General features: G+C 43.5%; 2 protein-coding genes across 2 annotated transcripts in view; both read left to right on the top strand.

Moving 5' to 3' along the window:
- The first annotated feature begins 2,442 nt into the window (after window positions 1-2,442).
- The window catches only part of Kiaa1217 (KIAA1217 ortholog), an 815,686-nt gene continuing 797,951 nt past the window's right edge, over window positions 2,443-20,177 (top strand). Inside the window, exon 1 of the mRNA XM_045151349.1 lies at window positions 2,443-2,483. The gene's annotated coding sequence lies outside the window, so the exon portion shown is untranslated. The remainder of the gene's footprint in view (window positions 2,484-20,177) is intronic.
- Window positions 2,443-20,177, top strand: part of LOC101604473 (ubiquitin-fold modifier 1-like) — a 200,193-nt gene continuing 182,458 nt past the window's right edge. The window contains exon 1 of the mRNA XM_045151359.1: window positions 2,443-2,483. The gene's annotated coding sequence lies outside the window, so the exon portion shown is untranslated. The remainder of the gene's footprint in view (window positions 2,484-20,177) is intronic.

The raw sequence follows: 20,177 nt of genomic DNA on the forward strand, positions 1-20,177 counted from the left end.
TGCCATTTCTCAATTTTTCAAGTCAATTTGTCAATGACTTGCTTATTCCCAACCCATTAATCTGAATTAGCATTTTCAGGGAACAGTGACTCCTACTGAAGAATTATGCTTTAGAAGCACGCATAACTAGGATCTGGTTATGTAACTTTCCTGATGTTAGGATGCTTTCAAATTCATAAATTAAAAAAAAAATAGGACGCTTGCAGGAGGACCTTGAGGCTGAAGGCCCCCTGTCCTTCTCTGCGAGCCCCTTATTGTCATTAGCACCATGCTGCAGCTTCACCTACCGTAACTACGCTATTTGTTTGTGGAACCCAACCTATGGTTAAGGATATTCTTAGTTATACCCAATCTAGTTAGAATTCTAATTTTCTAATACGAGAACTCTTAAGGCTGCTAAACTTAACACAGTAGACGAGGAGGTCAGACTTGCTTCTAGTTTGTTAAGCCTCTATTGGAGAATCAAGAAAGCTGCTTTATTGTCTAGATCTGATCCTACTTCAGTAACTTTAGAAAGTTGATTTTAAAAAAAACCCGATGATGGGGATATTTTCTTCCTCTTAGTTCCCTTTCCCTACTCTCCATTCTTTCTATTAAAATTATTTTAGTGATCAAGGGCATGTCGGCGATTAAGTGATGGGACTTCAGAAACAAGATGCTTGCAGTTAAAATCCACTGTCGCTCAAGCAGGGCAAGATTGCTGGCTGCACTGGCGGTCCGCAGAGCGCCTGACGCCGCCCTGCAGGCAGCTGATCTGGCCTCCGCGGGAGCGCAATGTACTTTAGTGCTCCCGCGGGGAGTCAGAGGCTGCGGGTCAGCGGGTAGCTCACCACCGACCGCAGGTAGCCTAGGACAGTGCCTGCCAGGCTCACGGGGGCACCGCACTCCGAAGCACAGGCCGCTACCAACGGGCAGCAGGGAAGGTCACTTCCCCCATCCTGTACCACTGCACATCACCCAAGGGCGATCCCTGAAAGAGCAGTTTCTCACCTCTTCCCACAAAACCCGCACCCTGGCTCTCCCTCTCTTTCTGGTTCTGCTTCTCTGGTGTGTGAGTCCCACTTCTCCCCCTCTCCCTTCTTTCTGTTTAGCTATCCCAGCACAATCAACAGCCTCTGCAGAAACTCTTAGATTCTTGGCCACCAGGACAATTTCAGACCTCGAGTAAAGTTGAGTGGCTCCGCAGTGACCCTAGAAGCCTGAAGCACTGGAGGGTGTCAAAGGCAAACTGTAGCCTCACCATGATGACCTCAGGGGACTCCCCGAGTCCTCACCGCTGCAGCCTTTGATTAAGGGTTAGGGGCGCGGCCTCAAGTATCACTGGCCCTTGGCTCGCTTCTCCGTTTTAGCCTAGATGGTCTTGGGTTTACTGGGAAAGGGGAGTTGGGAGTTAAAGGCCACCGCTGGGATCTCACTGTCGTAATTTGACGCCCCAAAGCCTACTACTCCGGGGGAACTGGCGGCGGGCCGGGCGTGGAGGCTGACAGCTCCACACTTCCAGTTACAGGAGCGAAAACGGCAGGGCTCCTATCAGCGCAGCTTTTCCAAAGGGCGTCCTGTGCACCCTCCAACTTCGGGCAAAGAGCGTGCAACTCCAGCGCTCCTGACGCCCTCGCCTCCAAAATCCTTCCCCGCCCCCGCCACTACCCTCGGCCCCGCGGCGGCGTCCAAACTCCGCGTCCCCGGAACGCCCACCTCCTCCAAGTAGCGAGCGCCCCCGGCGGTTCGCGGCCGCCCCTCGGCGCCCGTTCGCGGCGAGCTCGAAGGCAGGATCCAGCTGCGGCTGCTGTCGGTCCCGCGGCCGTGCGAGGCACACCCGCGCCAGTGCACACTCGAGCCCTCACTCACACTCCCGCGTCCCCGCCCCCGCTCCCCGCTCCCCGCCGCACGGCACCGCACCCGCCGCGCAGCTCCGCTCCGCTGCTCCGCGGGGGGTGGGGTGGGGGGGTAGGGCAGGTGACGTCAGGACTGCAGTCCCGACCAGAGCGGCTGGAGAGGGCCGCGCGCTCCGCTCCGCGCCGGGGAAGCGGGAGGCGCTCCGGGGCCGCGGCGGCTCGCGCGCTCCGCCCTCGCGTCGGCACGCGCCCGCCCGCTAGGGGCCTCCCCAGCCTCCAGGTGAATTGAAAGTCGTTTCCGGGGGGGAGAGAGAGTGCTGCAGTTGCAGTCCTGGCAATGCACTAAAAATGCAAGTCGGACAGAAAGGGTCCAGCTAAGGAGCCCGGCGCGCAGCACTGAGCGCAGCATCCCCGGGCTGCCCGAGGCAGCCGCGGCTTCCCCTCGCAGCCGTGCGCCGAGGCTGCCGGACCTTGGCCGGGGATCAAGACCCCCGGGCGCGCTGGGCGCCGGGAAGCCCCTCCTCCCCCCCCACCCCCCGGCGCATTTCGCTGCTGCGCGGGTGTGGGGAATGCGAGCGCCGGGTCGCCGAGGAGCAGCTGCGGGTGGCAGAGCCTGCCTCGGCGCGGGGGCGGCAGCTTCGGCCCGAAGTAAGTGCAGCAGAAGTTTGCGTGTGTTCCCCAGCTTCTCCCCCTGAGAGAGTGGGAGGCACGTCTTCTTCGCTCCAGCTCCGGGGATCCCTAGGGGGAGACTTACCTGGGAACCTTGAGCGGGAAACTGAAGCTATCCGGAGGGGGCGGGGTGGGCACCAGAAGGGGAAGTCTGGAAGCATCCTGGTAGGATGTTGGCGGGGTGAGGGGGGGAGGGCGGAGATGCTGCGGGGTGAGATCCCCTCCCAAGTGAGGTAAGGGAACGGGACGGAGCCTGACACTTGGAGATGTCAGAAGGAAAGGAATTTGAGGAGAGTCAAGGTGGAAGCAGTCGCACCTATGTTGATGACCTTGATGTGCCCCCCTTTGGTGAGCCAGGGGCTCATCGGAAACTGAAAACCCGCGTCCTGCCTCGCTTGGCTCTGGGGCAGCACGGAGGGTATCGCGATCTGTAACAGCTGGAAGACTGGGCGGGAGGAGACTCGGCTGCTCCACAAACAGCGATGCTGGAGGGTGGGACTGCAAGGAGTCTGGGACGACCCGGGCTTGCGGTGGGTGTTTGGGGCCCTCTCTGGTGCGCTTCAGTCTTCACGGAGGCGACAGAGATCGGAGGAGTGGGATGTGATGCTTCGCTTTTCACAGTTGACGATGAACGCTTTTGTAGCTTCAGTTGCTAATAATTGGGCTTCTCTGAGGGCGACCTTGCCCCGGGGGCGGGGTGCTGGGCAGAGGCGGCGGATGGCCGGGCCGAGCTCGCCCGCGCCTCGCGGTCGGTGCGCGCTCGGGGTTCCACGCCACCCTCGCGGTTCACAGCTGCTGCAGAACTGGGCGAGACCCGCTCTGCTCAAGCAGTTCCTGGGCATTCTGCTCGCTCGTTTCCTGGCGGCATCAGCTCCCTTTGGCGCCCTTTTCTCTAACCGGTTTCCCCCAAGGAGATTTTATTCCTTAACTGACCAAACTTCCAAATATCTCGAAACAGACAGAAAAAAAAAAAAAAGTTCGGGAAAGCTGCCTCGTCTACTGTCGGTCAGAGGCCTGCAGAGGGCATGCGAGGGCGGCGCGGGGCTGCTAGCCCACTACCTTTCGGAGAATTATTGTGAATTAATATGATGATGATTTTTGGAAGACATCACTGAGAGTAAGATAATCTGGGCCTAGGAAACCAAACTCCCATTTAGATTTTGATACTGAGAATGACACTTTGGAGAAAGATAATTTACCAAGAACTGATCCCGGTGAGTTGAAGTCATTAATAAGAGATATTGCTCATCCAGTTCCATCCACCCATCCAAAGCACTTTCGGGACCTAACTCTTTGCTAAGCATAGTGTTAGATGCTGAGGCAGCAGACGTGACTGATGTTCCAGTGCTCTGAGAGCTTATACTTGATAAGCAAAGAAGGTGGGGACAATAGATGTTGCACAGTAAGGGGCAGCCGCTGCCTGGCTTTAGTCATGTTAACTCATCTCCAGCTCATGAACCGTGATCCAGTACCAGCTGGTTGTGCCCCCTTGAAGATAGGGACACTGGTACTCATCTTTGATAGTCAAAGGCTAATTCTGCACCAAGCATATAGTGGGTCATCAATAAATGCAGTAAATGAACACATCCAGAGTTACAGTCCTAAATCTTAAAAGCGTCCTGCTGGAGGAACACAAAAAGAGGGAAGAGAATATTCTGGAAGGGGAAGCTTTAAAGGCAGCTGGAGAGGACAGAAAGGAAAAGCAGACGGGGTTCCTGAATATGTAAAATACATATGTTCTTTCACAAACAAGTTTGCTTTTCCATTTTCATGCAGAAGAAATTGTCAGCAACCAACTCAGACCTCTACCAATGAAATGAATGTCTTTCTGAGGATATTTAGCTAAGTGACAATTTTACAGAAGAGTCTGTTTAATTGTGATGTGTAAGTCATATAACCTCGTGAAGATACATGTTGATAATATAATAAATTGTATGTCTTTAGGATAGTGAAACAGATGGATGAAAAGATACATTGCAAACATCAACTAATTCCATTCAACATATTTAATGTTTGGATATTCAGTATGGCTTTGTTTCTATTTAAATTTGCTTAAAAGTTTTATGCCCATGAAGATTTTACTCATGTAGGGTAGACACATTTTTGCAAGATTTTCTTTGTTTTAAGTAGTTCAGCCTGTGTTAATATTGCTGTCATATAGATGGTGATAAATTGCAAGGTGAGTAATGTGAGTCCCCCTCCTTAATTTTGTTTTATGCTTCTTACCAGACAACTAAAGTTTTGGGCTTTTAAAATATTTTAGTCATTTATTTTCAAGCAGAGAGAGCGAGATAGAAAGAGACGAACGGACAGATAGACAAATGGAAAATGGGTGTGTCGGGGCCTCAAGCAGTTGCACCATACATAAGTGCCACTTTGTGCTTTGTGCATCCTGCTTTAGGTAGGCACTGGGGAATTGAACCCAGGTTATCATGCTGTGTAGACAAATGCCTAACCCCTGAGCCATCTCTCCAGCCCCAAGTTTTAGGTATTTATTAAGTGAATCACAGCACTATTGACTTTGGACTGACTGCCTTTTCAGTATTCTCCAGTAGTAGCAGTAACTCAGTAATTGAATCAAAAGTGTATCAGCCCGGTGTGGTGTCGCACGCCTTTAATCCCAGCACTCGGGAGGCAGAGGTAGGAGGATCACTGTGAGTTCAAGGCCACCCTGAGACTACATAATGAATTCCAGGTCAGCCTGGGCTAGGGTGAGATCCTACCTAGAAAAACAAAACAAACAAACAAAGAAAAGTGTATCAGTTGCAATGCTGGTTTTATTTACAGAAACCTTAATGCTGTGTGATTTAGGGTCATTTGTAGAATTTTTGTAAGCCTCATTTTTTTCTACTTACAAAATGACATGATTTTATTTATATGATTAAATCAGATTTTGAAAATCAGAATATATTTATGTGAAGTCATATATTTTTTTCATTTATTTGAGAGAAAAATGAGAGAAGGGGAGAGAGAGAGAAAAAAAATGGGTATGATAGAGCCTCTTACCACTGCAAACCAACTCTTAAATGCATGTGCTACTTTATGAGTCTGGCTTTACATGGGTACTGGGGACTCAAACCTGGGCCATCAGGCTTTGCAAGCAAGAGCTTTCAGTAGCTGCGCCATCTCCCCAGTCCCGCTATTTATTTTTGACTTTATGTTCTGTAGTTAGTGTTATTAACTTAGCATACCAATACTCAAAAGAGTTTATAATTAGTGATTAGAATATTTTTTCCATCATTAAGTACTGGATAGATATTTTAAAGATATTATTGGAATTCTAGAGAAAGCATTGTGACTCTGTATGATTTATGGTTGCTTAAATATTATGCTGTATGCAAAAAATTACATTTTAGAAACTTTAAGAAATACTAATATTGGTGGTCCAGCATTGGAATTCTTTAACCAAACTCTGAGTTATCTCTTCTCCTGTAGATATTTGATTTGGAATATTTCCAGAACTGTACTGTTAAGGCAAATGACTATTTGAACAAGTCTTGCAGTCTTGGCAAGGAATGCACTCTGTGGAAGAAAGAAGTGCAATTGTAAATGCTGAGGTTTCCAGAGCTGTGGAATCATGGATTACCGAACTTGGAAATTACACAGCTGTGTTTTGAAGCCTATGGCAGGGGGTGTTTATCTCCCAGGATCACATCCAAATGCATGAATTCTTTATGCTGTCCATTGTAGGCATTGGAGGAGAAATCAGTCCCCCCTTAATACCTAAGTTTATCAATAGATTGTCAATAGATTTGCTACCCTTGGTTTCACTTTTCTGACATTCTTTCCAGTCACACCGTCCTGCTCCCACCTCTAACAGGGCTTTCATCTGACAGCCCCTACCCTAATGCGGTGTTGCATTCTCAGGTCCTTCAGAGCACAGAGCAGCAAAGGACTTGTTTGTGCTCCCTGGCTATCAGACTTACATGCAGCCCTGGTCCTAGAATTGTGGAGTCAGGGATGCTTGGGTTCAATGTTCCCCACATCTTCTCTCCTACACTTGACCTCAGTGTGTACCAAGGCTGAGCTAAAAGGGGCTTTCAAAATCATCTGGTCCAAACCTTCCTCCTACAGACGGGGAACTCTAGGCCAGAAAAGGTCCCATGACAGTCACACCACAGCCTCTTGTGAGAGTTTAGGGATCACATTCTTATTCCCATAATTTGCTTGTGTTCTCTACTTCAATCCAATGGTAAATGGCACTGATATTCCACACCCCCCCCCCCGTTTCCCATTGCCAGCTGATGGGTTTGGCAGAAGGCAACTGCAGGTTCCATATCTATGTACTCATGGGAAAGTTTGTTAACCTTTCCAACACCTCTGCTTCTTTTTGAGTAAGTTTTTGTATCATTTTAAATCATAATTACCAATGCATCTACACAAACATGTTTACATAAGCATTTGTGTACTACTTAAGTTAGAAGGGAAGAAACCACATATACAACTCCTAACATGCAGTCTTACCATGTAATGAACAGTCAATAAATATTTGTTGAACTAACGAATAAGTGTGTGAATAAAAGGGCAGTTAAGTCAAGGAGATATCTTTTAGACATCTAGTTATGAGTCCTCACTTTCTTGTAGTTCCAGGTCTGAAGCACTATTTTCCCCTGTGTCAGCATCACTTGCTACATAGAGAAGAGCCTGATATACCTGCTCCTCAAGCCTGCTTCTCTCACATAGTCCTCGTCTCAGTAAGCAGTAGCTTTTTTGTTCTGTTTGCTGGGGCCTAAATTCTTGGAATCATCCGTCATCCCTCTTGTTCTCCACTAGCGCTCAGCCCATCAACAAATCCTGCATGCGGGCCTTTACAGTATGTTGCTAATCTGGCCAAATCATGCCTGCTTCTTCCCTTGCTGGCAGGCTGGTCCATGCTTCCCACATTTCTCTGCATTAGCTCAGTGGCCTCCTGACTTTGCTCTCTGCTCCTAGCTTTATACCCCTGTCCACGGTCATATTCTACACACAGCTAAAGCAATGCTGTCAACACATCAGTCAGGTCACGTGACTCCTCTGTTTGCATTTCATGGTGTCTTCTGATCTCACCACTAAAAACAAAGTCCTTACAATAGGGTTCGGTGCCTCATTCCCTCCAACCCTTGTGATGTCGTCTTCTATTTCCCCCTTGCTCACTATGCTCCCACCACTCTGACGTCCCTCCTGCTCCTGTTGTGGAACACTTGCCCTCATGTAAAGTGATTTTAAACTTGTTCTTGTTCTTCTTTGGAATGCACATCCCCAGACACTTTCTTGATCCTTCCAGTATGTTTTGAAATTCATCTTCTTAATGAGGTCTCCTTTGACTGTGAAAAATTATATCCTCTAACTTTATGTTTCCCTTCCCTTCATGGATGTCTCAGAGATGTTCATTATGATTTTTGTGCCACTTTCTTTCCACTACACTGCAAGCTCCACAAAGGTGGGAATTTAAGTCTTCATTTTCTATACTAGTGCCTAGAATGTGTGGCACGTGGGAATGAAATGGTGCCATGTATCAGAGTCTCGTTAGTATGAAATGAAACGATGCATGCCCAGTGTTTAGTGCGGTGTTTGCCACAAAACGCATAATTAAAACAGCATTGTTACTTTGATGGTGTCATCTCTGGTCTGTTCTGTTAGTCTGTTTTCTTGACAAGAATTATATTTCAAGGAAAAATTATTCCAGGATAATTTAGGTACTATTTTTGGAAAGGACCTTGAAGGAGCTGCATCTGCTGCTGGAAATAATTAGGAAATAGATGCAGTTATCTCCTCAAGATTTGATTAATTCTTCTGTCCCAAGGCTTCTGGAAGATTTCAGTTGTACATTTTGTCCTTAGGGTGAAACTATCCATGCAAGTCTTCCTCATGCAAGGCAGGAATTTTCTTCTTCTGGAGATCTCATCCCTCTTTCTTAAATGGTAATAGAGGTAGGAAACTGGGGGCTGTGGTATCCCAGAGACCAAAGGTAGAGATAATGTCCATATTAGATCACAGAGGAATTTCTGGAACATCAATTCTTGTTATGACAGATCTAAAAGCAAAGATTGAGGGAGAGAAGGAGCGAGATGAACAGGAGGGGAGAAAGGGGGAGGAGGAGGAGGAGGAGGAAGAAGAAGAGGAGTAGAAAGAAGAAGGGAGAGAAAGTGAGAGATCTTGGATCAACCAGACAGATTGCTCCTTGAGTTGGTCTTTCACAATTCTCTGTCCCTTTCTCCTTGGCTTGTCTTTTGGTGGTCTTAATATGACTATTCTCATTGGTTGCCTCAATACCTGACAAATTTTTAACTGAAAAAGAATTATAAGACCATGTCAAGTAGCCAATGAGCATTACATAAAAATGAAAATGGTCAGGCGTGGTGGTGCACATCTTTAATCCCAGCACTTGGGAGGCAGAGGTAGGAGGATCGCCCTGAGTTTGAGGCCACCCTGAGACTATGTTGTGAATTCCAGGTCATCCTGGGCTAGAGGGAGACCCTACCTTGAAAAACAAAAATCAAAAAAAAGGTAGAAGATGATCCTTTTAAGCCTATTTCCTAGGGCTAGGAAAGGCCCACGTGCTAAATAAAAATTCTTAATTGCATGATAGTAGGCTATACCTATTTAAATACTCTTTTGGCTGAGCTGATGTGACATTTTTATAGTTCAACCAAGATATTGTGAGTAGATATTGTACTTGTGTGTTAAAGTCTTGTACCCTTTTATATTTCAATATAAAGTATCATATTAAAGTATACTGCTTCTAATTTCTACTATCTCAAAGCAATCACATTTTTGAATGTGTTTTCAAGACTGGATTTCTAATGGTTTTTATCTCACTAGAGAAGAATGCTCTGTTGTACCCATTTTTTTAATTCTAGAAATAGAAAGAGAGCCTTGGGTTTAGAACTTGTAGGTTACCAGTCTGTTCTAAGTATACGCTGTGACCTTGTCCAATTTACATTAGTTTTAAAGTCCCTTTTTTGGAGCTATGAAAAGTTACCACAGCAACAAAAGTGGGGGCAAAAACCTTGAATTATATCCATGAGGAATCTGTTTTCTTGTAACTATGAAAGAGATGCAGCCAGAATGAGTCTTTGAGAGGGAGAAAGGACAGGAGAAAGAGAGCCAGCAAGAGACAGAGAGGGAGGGAGAAGAAGGGAGAGAAGAGGAGAAGAAGGAGGAGAGAGGGAAGGAGAGATGGGAGGTAAAGAGAGAGAATATATGTTTTAGGGTGAGATGCATATGGTAGGACGGAAACACAAACTCTCATAAGACTGGATAGGAAGCCAGGCTGACTTAGCTTTCTAAGTGACACTCGCCAGCTATTTCTTTCTGGTTCACAGGTGCATTTTTTTCTTCATAAGTAAGTTCGTTGGACATGTTTTATCTTGTGGAAACAGCATTGTGTGTGGATTTTAGTTTTCCAGGGCACCTGGGAAAAGTCCATTTAATTTATTGCTAAGCATTGAACAAATAATATTCTAATTTGCTTTCTTATATGGGAAAATAAGTCTTAATGTCTACTTAATAAAAAGTTCTTTTATGTTATACTTGAGGGTCTAGGTTGGATTTTTGTTTTTGTTTCTTTCTAGGTAGGGTCTCACTCTAGCCTAGATTGACCCGGAATTCACTGTGTAGTCTCAGGGTGGCCTAGAACTAATAGTGATCCTCCTGCCTGAGTGCTGGAATCAAAGACGTTTGCCACCATACCTGGCACAGATTGGCATTTTTATAAGTTGTCTTTTGCTTGACTCCTGGTTGTTTGATTCATTAGAACAGGAGAACATTATCTGTATAATGATATATAAAAGGATCATATGTAATATGATACCTGTACTCTATCAAATATGCATGATTATATAGCTTTTATTTGCCATCTTTTAAAAGCAAGCTTATACATGTCATTGAATCAACATTTTGTGGTTCTACCAGGAATGGAAAGGACCCCAAAGTTGCTGCATCTGCTGCTGGAAATAATTAGGAAATAGATGCAGTCATCTTCTCAAACTTTGCAAATAAAAATATAACCAACATTAAACATGCAGAGCTCACTGAGAAGTAAGGGCCCTGCAAGCATGTTAGACTTGGTGGCACATGCCTGCCTAGAATAGCAGCATTTAGAAGCTGAGGCAGGAGGATCACAGGTTTGAGGCCAAGGTAGGTTACAAAGGGAGAAAAGAAAAAATCAAACAAAAAACCCTGTCGTCTCCCATTGTCGGATGCGGGCATCTCATATCCTTTTGCAGAAGAGACAAAGCAAAGACCACCTCCTTTCTACTCCTGTCTTCCCTCTTCCTGCTGTCTTCACCCTTTCTCCACTTTATTACCATAAATCTCTGGTTTCCTTTCTTGCCTCCTGGTCCCTGGAACACCTCATGCAGTGTGACCAGCCCTCCCTCTAGTGGTGATCATGAAACCTTCATTCCACTCTCTGGTTGGTGCTAGATTGCTTCCACCTGCTGTGGCCTTGAGCTGTTTTCTGGGCATATCTGTCCAGCAGTGGAGACTTGCCACCTTGACTCATATGACAGAGAAGTTACAGGACCAGGGAGAGGGTGGGGAGCTATCATAATCGCTAGGAGAATCCAGTCTTTGCAGGGTGCAGACATTGTCTCATGTACTTCCCTACCCGCCCTAGCTTTGTTCCCCTCCCCACCGGCCTACATGTAAATCTCCTTTGGACCAAAAATCTGGTTCAACACACTGCTTTGCTTCTATAATTTCGGAAAAGGACAAAAATGAGAAATTTTTCAGTTTTTTCTTTAGAGATGAACCACCTCTTTGTAGAAGGAAAAGAGTGGGATATGTAGTATTTTCTGTGTTGTGAATCTTTTTCTTGTAGCGAATTCTAACATGACATCACTTGGCTTGGAACACTCTTTCAACTGGAGCAATTGTGAATTAGTACAAGCTGGTTTGGTTTCTGCTGTTTACTATTTTCATTGTTGTCAGTGATGTGAAAGAAAGGATAACTTGTCGTCCGGTCCGCTCTCTCCCCTTGACATTTCCTACTTTGTAAATGTCGAGAGAATACAAGTGTAGATCAGGAAGACAGCAGCCTGTTCTACAAAAGTCCACATAGTAAGAATTTTAAACTTCACAATCTACATCTGGGCATAAAAACAGTAGTATAGACCAGTGGAATAGAATCGAGGACCCGGATTTTGGGTTAAGTAACTAAAACTACTCGATATTTGACAAAGGCCCTAACAATATAGACTGGAAGAAAAGATAGCATCTTCAACAAATGGTGCTGGACAAACTGGATAACCATATGCAGGATATTAAAACTTGATCCACACATCTTTCCATGTACAATAATCAAGTCCAAATGGATCAAAGACTTCAATATAAGACCAGAACTCGGCTACTACTGGAAGAAAATACAGGAGGAACTTTCCATGATATAGGAATAGGAAAAGACTTCTTGAGCAAAACCCCAGTAGCACAGGATCTTAAATAGTCACTCAACCAATGGGATCACATGAAGCTGAAAAGTTTCTTCACAGACATGCATACAACAAGCAGTGCCAATAGATTACCCACAGAATGGGAGAAAATATTTGCTGAATATTCAACTGACAGAGGCCTAATCTCTAGAATCTACAAAGAACTCAAAAACCTAAATAATAAAAAGCCAAACAACCCACTCACAAATTAGGGCAAAGAACTGGACAGGCAGCTCTCAGAGAAAGAAATACAAATGGCAAACACACACTTAAGAAAATGTTCATCATCCTTAATCATCAGGGAGATGCAAGTTAAAACAACTATGAGATTCCACCTTACCCCAGTAAGGATGGCAAACTTTAAAATATCAAATGAAAATATGGCAAGGATGTGGAGAAATAGGAACCCTCATCCACTGTTGGTGGGAATGTAAGATGGCACAATCACTTTGGAAAGCAATATGGAGACTCCTAAAAAAGCTGACTACAGAGTTACTAACAGACCCAGTTATTCTCTTTCTGGGCATGTGCCCTAAAAGCTCCACACCTCAGTTCAGAGAAATTTGCTCAGCCACATATTCTTTTTTATTCTAATGCTCTTTGAAAATGTGAAAAACTATTCTTAGCTACAGAGCAGTACATACACTAAAAGCCCCAGGTTGAGTGCTAAATTTGCTCCATGGGTCTTAATTTGCTGACCCTTGAAATAGATATTCAAGATGGAAACTGAATTTCAGAGGACTCACTGTGTGTGTGTGTGTGTGTGTGTGTGTGTGTGTGTGTGTGTGTGTGTATAAAAGTGCAGACTGAGTGAGGTTATCCTGAGCATTTCACTGTAGGACTCACCCAGGCCTGGGTCTCTGTTGGGTGAGTGAGGTCTCTGCAGTCACTGTGGAAGATGTTAGCATGTGGAGGGTAGTGAGTTCCTGAAGAATGTTGGTCTAGAATATCCTTTTTCCTTTCACCCCTCCCTCCTTCTTCTCCATTCCCTTCCCTCTTTTCCTTCCTTTGGCTTAATTAAAATATAATTTACACAGCAGAAAGTCCATCCATGTAGATAACAATTTTTAATGATATGTGTATATATATATATGAAGTTATGTAATCCCATTTCATCTTCCCCAGTAGAAGTTCTTACACTATTAGCAATCAGTTACCTGGGAATCTACTTCCAGTCTATATAGATTTTTCCATTCTGGATAATTTCTTGGACTGGAATCTGACAATATTGAGTTTTCAGTGATGGGCTGATTTCACTTAGCATAATGGTTTCAATGTTTCAGTGTTATAGCATGCATTACTACATTTCTTTTTATTACCAAATAATCATTGTATGAATATGCAGATTTTGTTTTTCTTTTGATTGGCTACTGGTCAACTGTATTGTTTCCAGTTTCTGGCTATTGAGAGCAGAACTGCTGTAAGTAAGATTCATGTACAAGTCTTTATATAGGTATATGTTTTAATTTGACTTGAGTGGAGGTTATGGCAAGATGGTACTAGCTAGGTCTAATATTTTGGGGAACTTCTGAGTTGGTTTCTGAAGCAAATCCATTGGGCCCTAGGTTCTCTACATCCTTATGAATATTTGTTCTTATTGTTTTAAGTCCTACCTACCCTAGGGTTTGTGAAATGGTATTGTGTGATTTCTTTTATGTTATTTATTTATTTTCAAGCAGGGAGAGAGAGAGAAAGAGAGAATATGAGAATGGATATGCCAGGGCTGCTAGCCATAGCAAATGAACTCCAGATGGATGCAGGCTTTATGTATGTATTGGGGAAATTGAACCCAGGTCATTAGGCTTTGCAGGCAAATACTGTAACTGCTGAGTCATCTCTCTAGCCCGTATTGTGTGATTTGGATATGCATTTCTTTAATAGCGATGTTTAACATCTTTGTATTTATTGGACATTTTCTTTTGAGAACATCTATTCATATTCATTAAACACCTTTAAATTGGGTTTTCTTTGTATTTTAAGTTGCAAGTGTTCTGTCTATATTTATTAATACAAATCCCTTATCTGTCCATCTTGTGTTCCCTTTCTGTGCCTTGCCTTTCACTTGACAATGGTTTAAACCATGGTGGAGTTCGTTTTCAGTGGCTGGAGGCCCCGACGTGCCCATTTTCTCTCTTTCTCTCCCTCTCTGCTTTTTTCTCTGTGTCTGTCACTCTCAAATACATAAATAAAAATTTAAAATTTTAATATTTTTTTTTATTTGTGACAGAAACAAGAGAGAGAAAGAGAGAAACAGAAAGAGAAAGAAAAGAATATTGATATGGGCTCACCAGGGTCCTGGTCACTGTAAATGAACTCGAGACACGTGTGCCACTTTGTGCATCTGGCTTTACGTGGGTGCTGGAGAATCAAACCCAAGCCATCAGGCTTTACAAGCAAGTGCCTTTAACTGCTGAACTATCTCTCCAGCCCTTCATGTTTTGGGTTTTGTTGTTGTTAGTTATGAATTGGTATTGAATTTTGTAAAGTACTTCTTTATTGTGTACTGAGATCACCATATTTTTTTGGTGTTAAATATTTTTATTTATTTGCAAGTAAAGAGAGATAGAAGAGAAACAATGAGAATGGGCAAGCCAGGGCTTTCAACCACTGCAAAATACAATCCATATGCATGCAGCACTTTGTGATCTGGTTTTACATAGGTACTGGGGGTCTGAACCCAGGTCATTAGGCTTTGGAGGCAAAGTGCCTTCACCACTGAGAAATATCTCCAGCCCCACCATATGATTTTTGTTACTTATTAATATGGAATATCACATTGCTTTTCAGACATCAAACCAGCCTTGCATCCCTGGTATAAACTACATTTGGATGCATTGTGAAATTCTTTATATATGTTGCTGGGTTTAGTTTGCTTGTATTTGCTGAAGGTTTTTTGTGTCTGTATTCACAAGGGACATTGTGCTGCAATCTTGTTTTCTGACTTGTTTTTATGTCACTTTTCCTGAAGATTATGCTTCCAGGGACCATTTCTATAATTCTTTAAGTGACTTTTCCTGGACAGTTGTGAACAAACATCTGTTTACCCAAGATAGGGTACCAATGACAGACCAAAGAAACAATCCTCTTGAAGTTCATCTTGGTGAACCAACGTGTATAACTGGAGATACAAAACATGGCTGGGGGTTATTTATAGGTTCATACAGTACTGTAGACAGCTGTATCACTAAAATTGTCTCACCCCAGCATGGATGATTACCTCTGCAAAGCTGTGCAGAAGGAGTCTCCCCTTCAGTTAACCTTTCACCACTCTTATACTCTAGTACCTTCTGAGGCTATATGTGGCTGGTACAGGATTATTTGCAGCTGTAGGTAGCAGCATGGAGTGAGGCTGGAGTATCAGAACATGAGGATCTGATGATACACCCTTCTCCTATGTAACACGTTACAGTATTAGGTACATCCCTTTTGGCCTGTCTTTTCAGAAGCCCTGATCTTTCTCAAGCTGAACTGTTGAAGATAGGAAGAGTGAGGAAAGGGCTTCGGGGAGATGATGCCATGTAGCAGCCATGTCAGATGGCAACTCTCGTTAAAGCTCACTGAGTGATGAGAAGACAGAAATTCGGCAGAAGAGGTTAGAAGGTGCCTTGTCACAGAGAGTCTTGTAGGTTGATAAGGAGTGCAGTTCCAAGTGTGTATGAAGAATTTCAATGAGGAGTGATGCAGAGACTCTTCTAATCTGTAGACAGGGCAGTGAATCGTGCCAGTTCAGAGGAGGGGCGCACAGGAGTGAGCCCACAGGACGAGGTGGGTGTGAAGAATGGAACAGAGGAGAGACTATTCTGGAGTCAAAACAGACAGGACTTGCAGATGTTATCTTTATGATATTGATGAGAATCCTAGAGGAAGTATTATCTGCCTACCCTAGAGGAAAAATGCAGTGTGGGTACCTGTCAAGAAAGGTGGGCTATTCTTGAAGATATGTTGACCCTTTATAAACTCCTGAGATGTGGCAAGTCTTCAAGTAGGTTATCTATGGGTTACCTTCCTGATATTTCAGTCAGATGCTGGCTTCACCAGCTTTGGCTATGAAATACTTTCAAAATCTCCTCTTAAGTATCCAATTACAGTGAAAATACAGGAGAAGACACAAAGAAAAAGAACTTCCTACTGCGATATAGCTCAGTGGTAGACCACATGGTTATCATGTGTGGGCTGTAGATTTGACCCACCTTGGCCCCCTAAAATAAAAAATAAATGGATTTCTTTCTTTTTAAATACACAAATGGTTGCCTGTTTTGTTTTTTTTTAACTCTTGGCTGAAAATTTTACCTTTTCTGAGTTGTTATTTATTTACACATACATGGCATTTACTGTGCCCATGCAGCACTTTTTATTCTGCCTCTGTTGTCCTTATTATGCCTTAGATGATCAATATTTCTGCTTAACACCCAGAGTTAGGAAGCATTGAATAAAAATAACTTGCCAAGGTCACAAACAAGCTGCCTGTCTCTATAGTCCAAACACTTGGCCAGTAACTACACTTTAGCTAAGTGTTTTCTGGGCAGATTTACTGACTTTCTTTTGTTTTCAATTAATGCAGACTGAAGGCAGAAACTGAGGGGTTCACCTTCACAGCCTTAGTCCTGGTACATAAAAGATAAAGGAGGGAGTTACTGAGCATGAATGAATGAGGGGATGAAGGATTAAGGAAGGAGCATGGTGGGTGTGGGATGGACCTTGTGTAACCATCTGCAAACTGTGCTATTTCTAGACCAGGAATCTCTGAGCTGCATTGCAATTGAGGCCAGTGTAATATCTAGCTTTGCTGTCACATTATTGAAATTTTTCCATTAATCCTTTGGGACGTGCTAATCAAACAATGCTGTTCTCAGTCTAACAGACGATGCAGCTTCTGTCTTGGCAAATATTATGTTCGTTGACACGGTGGCTTTGCTATCAGCAAGGACATTTCTGCATCTGATATTGATTTAAATATTCAGTTATGACTGTCATGAAGAGCACTGTTTATGGCTAATGAGAATTGTATTGGCTCAAGAAATTGTGGTGGCCTGAATAATGCAAGGTGTACTAATGCATCTGGCATGAATGAATTCTGTAGACTTATTTATCAGCATCCACTAGGCTCTTTGTCATGAGCTGATAAAAAGTTGAGAAGTATTGGGAGGCACGCTTTTGCTATCAAATGGTCAAAGTATTTTTTGGAAAATTCACTGTTTTTCAGAACAAGTTGCATTGAACTTTTGCTCAAAGATAGACTTATATAGGCATGCTTTGGTTAAAAAGAATGTCTTACCAAGATCTGACTTCCAAAAGAGATACAAAAGAAACAAATTCCATCACAAAAGAAAAGAATTGTACAGTCATTCATCATATATCTAATAGAGTGGGAACAGTGAATCTCAGGGACTAGGGTACCGTCTTTTTTCTACTGTCTGATCAATAAAGCAAACCAACCAAGCAGAATTTCTAGCCAGTTGGAAATAAGAATAGTGGTTTTGCTTGATCAGGACAATTTAGCAGAGCTTGGTCACATCTACACTAGAATATATGTTTTAAGCTTTGTCCAAAGTGGGGCTTTTACTTCTAGTTTGATTTTTTTTTTAATTTATTTATTTGAGAGTGACAGACACAGAGAGAAAGACAGATAGAGGGAGAGAGAGAGAATGGGCATGCCAGGGCTTCCAGCCACTGTAAACGAACTCCAGATGCATGTGCCCCCCTGTACATCTGACCAACGTGGGTCCTGGGGAACCGTGCCTCGAACCGGGGTCCTTAGGCTTCACAGGCAAGCGCTTAACCGCTAAGCCATCTCTCCAGCCCTCTAGTTTGATTTGAACCTACAGCTCATGTGTGCTGGTAGAGAGAGAGAGAAGGGCCAGGTCTTTATGTCTGACTACAGCTTGACTAAGTGAGGCTACCAAAGCATTTCCCAATGCTGGGGAGTAAAAGGACTTTGTAATGTGATTATGCTCAGGATTCCGAGGTGGAAAGACTAGCCTTGGGCTTTCAGGTAAACCTGATGACACCCCCAAGTCCTTGTGAGAAGGCACAAGACTATCATAACAGGACATAGTACAATGGAAACAGAAGCCAAGGTGATCCAAGGAATGAGTCAAAGAATAAGTATAGTGCACATACAATAGAAAAGGCAAGGAAGTAGATTCTCTCTAGAGTCTTTGGTATGAGTGCAGTCCCACTGTCGACCTTGGTTTTCTCCCAGGGAGATGTCTAACCTCCAAAACAGGTGTAGATTGAAAATGAAGTGTTTCCTACAGACTTTGAGGTCCAGAGCTGATGGCAGTTTTGAAAGTGCTGGAAACTTTAGGAGATGGGGCCTTTTGAGGGAGGTATATCACTAGGGTTGAGTCCTTTGGGGTACTTTTTAAAAAATATATATTTTATTTATTTATTTATTTGAGAGAGAGAAAGAACGAGAGAAAGAAAGAATGGGTGCACCAGGGCCTCCAGCAACTGCAAACGAACTTCAAATGTATGTGCCCTCTTGTGCATCTGGCGTGGGTCCTGGAGAATCGAACTGGGATCCTTTGGATTCACAGGCACATGCCTTAACTGCTAAGCCATGTCTCCAGCCTCCCTTTGGGGTATTGTCTCCCAGGGCTCATTTCCTCTGCCCTCTCTTCTTCCTGTTGGCTATGTGGGGAACAGGTGCCTCCTCCACATGTCTCTCCTATAGGGTGTGGTGCCTAGGTGCATGGGGCCAAGCAACCAGACTGGACTGTAGCAGTGACACCAAACAAACCTTTCCTTAATTTGTTCTGTAGGGCATTGTGTCACAGCAACCCTGAAGTAACTGATGCATAATTCTAGCAATCCATTTGTGTTATTTACAACCACTGTTATTTTCTTACAAAATCAAAAATAAACTAATACAAAAGTCGTGAGTACTTGTATAGATGTACTTATCATAGGCAGGAAGAAATAGAGCGCTGTCTGAATGTGAGCACAGAGAGGATAAAGAGAAGCAACCCGGCCTGTCCGAAACTCAGTTCAGTTTGTGTTGTTTCAACAGATAGCAGTAATCACTCCCCTTCCTGGGACAGAATGAGCAAGGGAAGACAGAAGCTTATTAAAGCCTGTATTCAGTGAGAAGAAGTCTGACTTCAGGAAGCAGAGACTTCCATCACCACTAGGGATTGTGTGACTCAAGCCCAGGTTGACCACTTTCTGCAAACACTATGTGTGGGTGTCCCAGGAAAGCAGCCCACTAGGTAGTTTCAAGAAGGTCCCAAATCTAGAATTCAAAGGTTTTCTATCATATGTGGGCACATGAGTCAGTAGCTACACTAGAGAAGGACTTTCACTTTGCCTGTCTCCGGCAAGGTACTCTTGGGGTTAGATCCATATGGAGACCTCATTTAGCTTCTAAGCTTGCTCCCTATGAAAGTCAAGGGCAAGTTGTGTGTGATCTTCCCCATAGCAGGCAGAGAGAAGAGATGATCATACTAGATGTTTGCTTCTCTGTAGTTTGGGAGACTGTGGTAGGAAGAGGAATGTAACTGTCCCTCTCTAATAACCCCATTCTTGAATTCCCTTAACTTACTGAGATCCCATAGTGGCTTAGCCACCATCACAAGCCTAGTCTATGCACGTGTTGCAAAACTTCTTAAGCTCCTAAGAGATGTACAGGCAACAGTGATAGGAAATAGATATGAAAGTATTAGTAGATGCACTTAAAATTATTGTGCTGCCACTTACCTATAACTTACTAACTATATCTCAAGGGAATTTTCTCTGATGATTTTTTTTTTATTTGAGCCTTCTTTATTTCAAGAATGTTTTTCTCTGAAGTGTTTAGGAGTTTAAGCCAAATTAATATTAACTGCAAATGCCAGGGACAGTTGAATTTATTTTCATAGGGCCTTTGAACTTCTGTGTCTACTGTGAAAAATCAAATAATATATTTCCATTATTTCCACTTTTTAAAATGTTTATACATCATTGTTATGTAATAATTTGTAGCTATTAGTACCATTTAAATAATATAAGAATAAAGTCAATATCCCATCTTTTTCTTCATTTAAACCAAACATTTTTACATTTATGTGTTATCTGTTAGTTCAGTTATTATTTACTCCTTAAGAGTCTAGAGTTGCTTCTGATTTAATAAAGAAGCCAAGAAGGTGGTTGCAGAGAAAATCAGCTCCTGGGTTTTGGTTCAGTATGTTATCTCAGAGGTTAGAGGTGGGGAGCAACCATGGCAACACCAGGAGGTCAGTAAGAATCTCTAAAAACTGATGTTTTCAAAAATACAGGGAAAAAT

The sequence above is a fragment of the Jaculus jaculus genome, chromosome 5, assembly GCF_020740685.1.
Source record: "Jaculus jaculus isolate mJacJac1 chromosome 5, mJacJac1.mat.Y.cur, whole genome shotgun sequence".
NCBI classification, from domain to species: Eukaryota; Metazoa; Chordata; class Mammalia; order Rodentia; family Dipodidae; genus Jaculus; species Jaculus jaculus.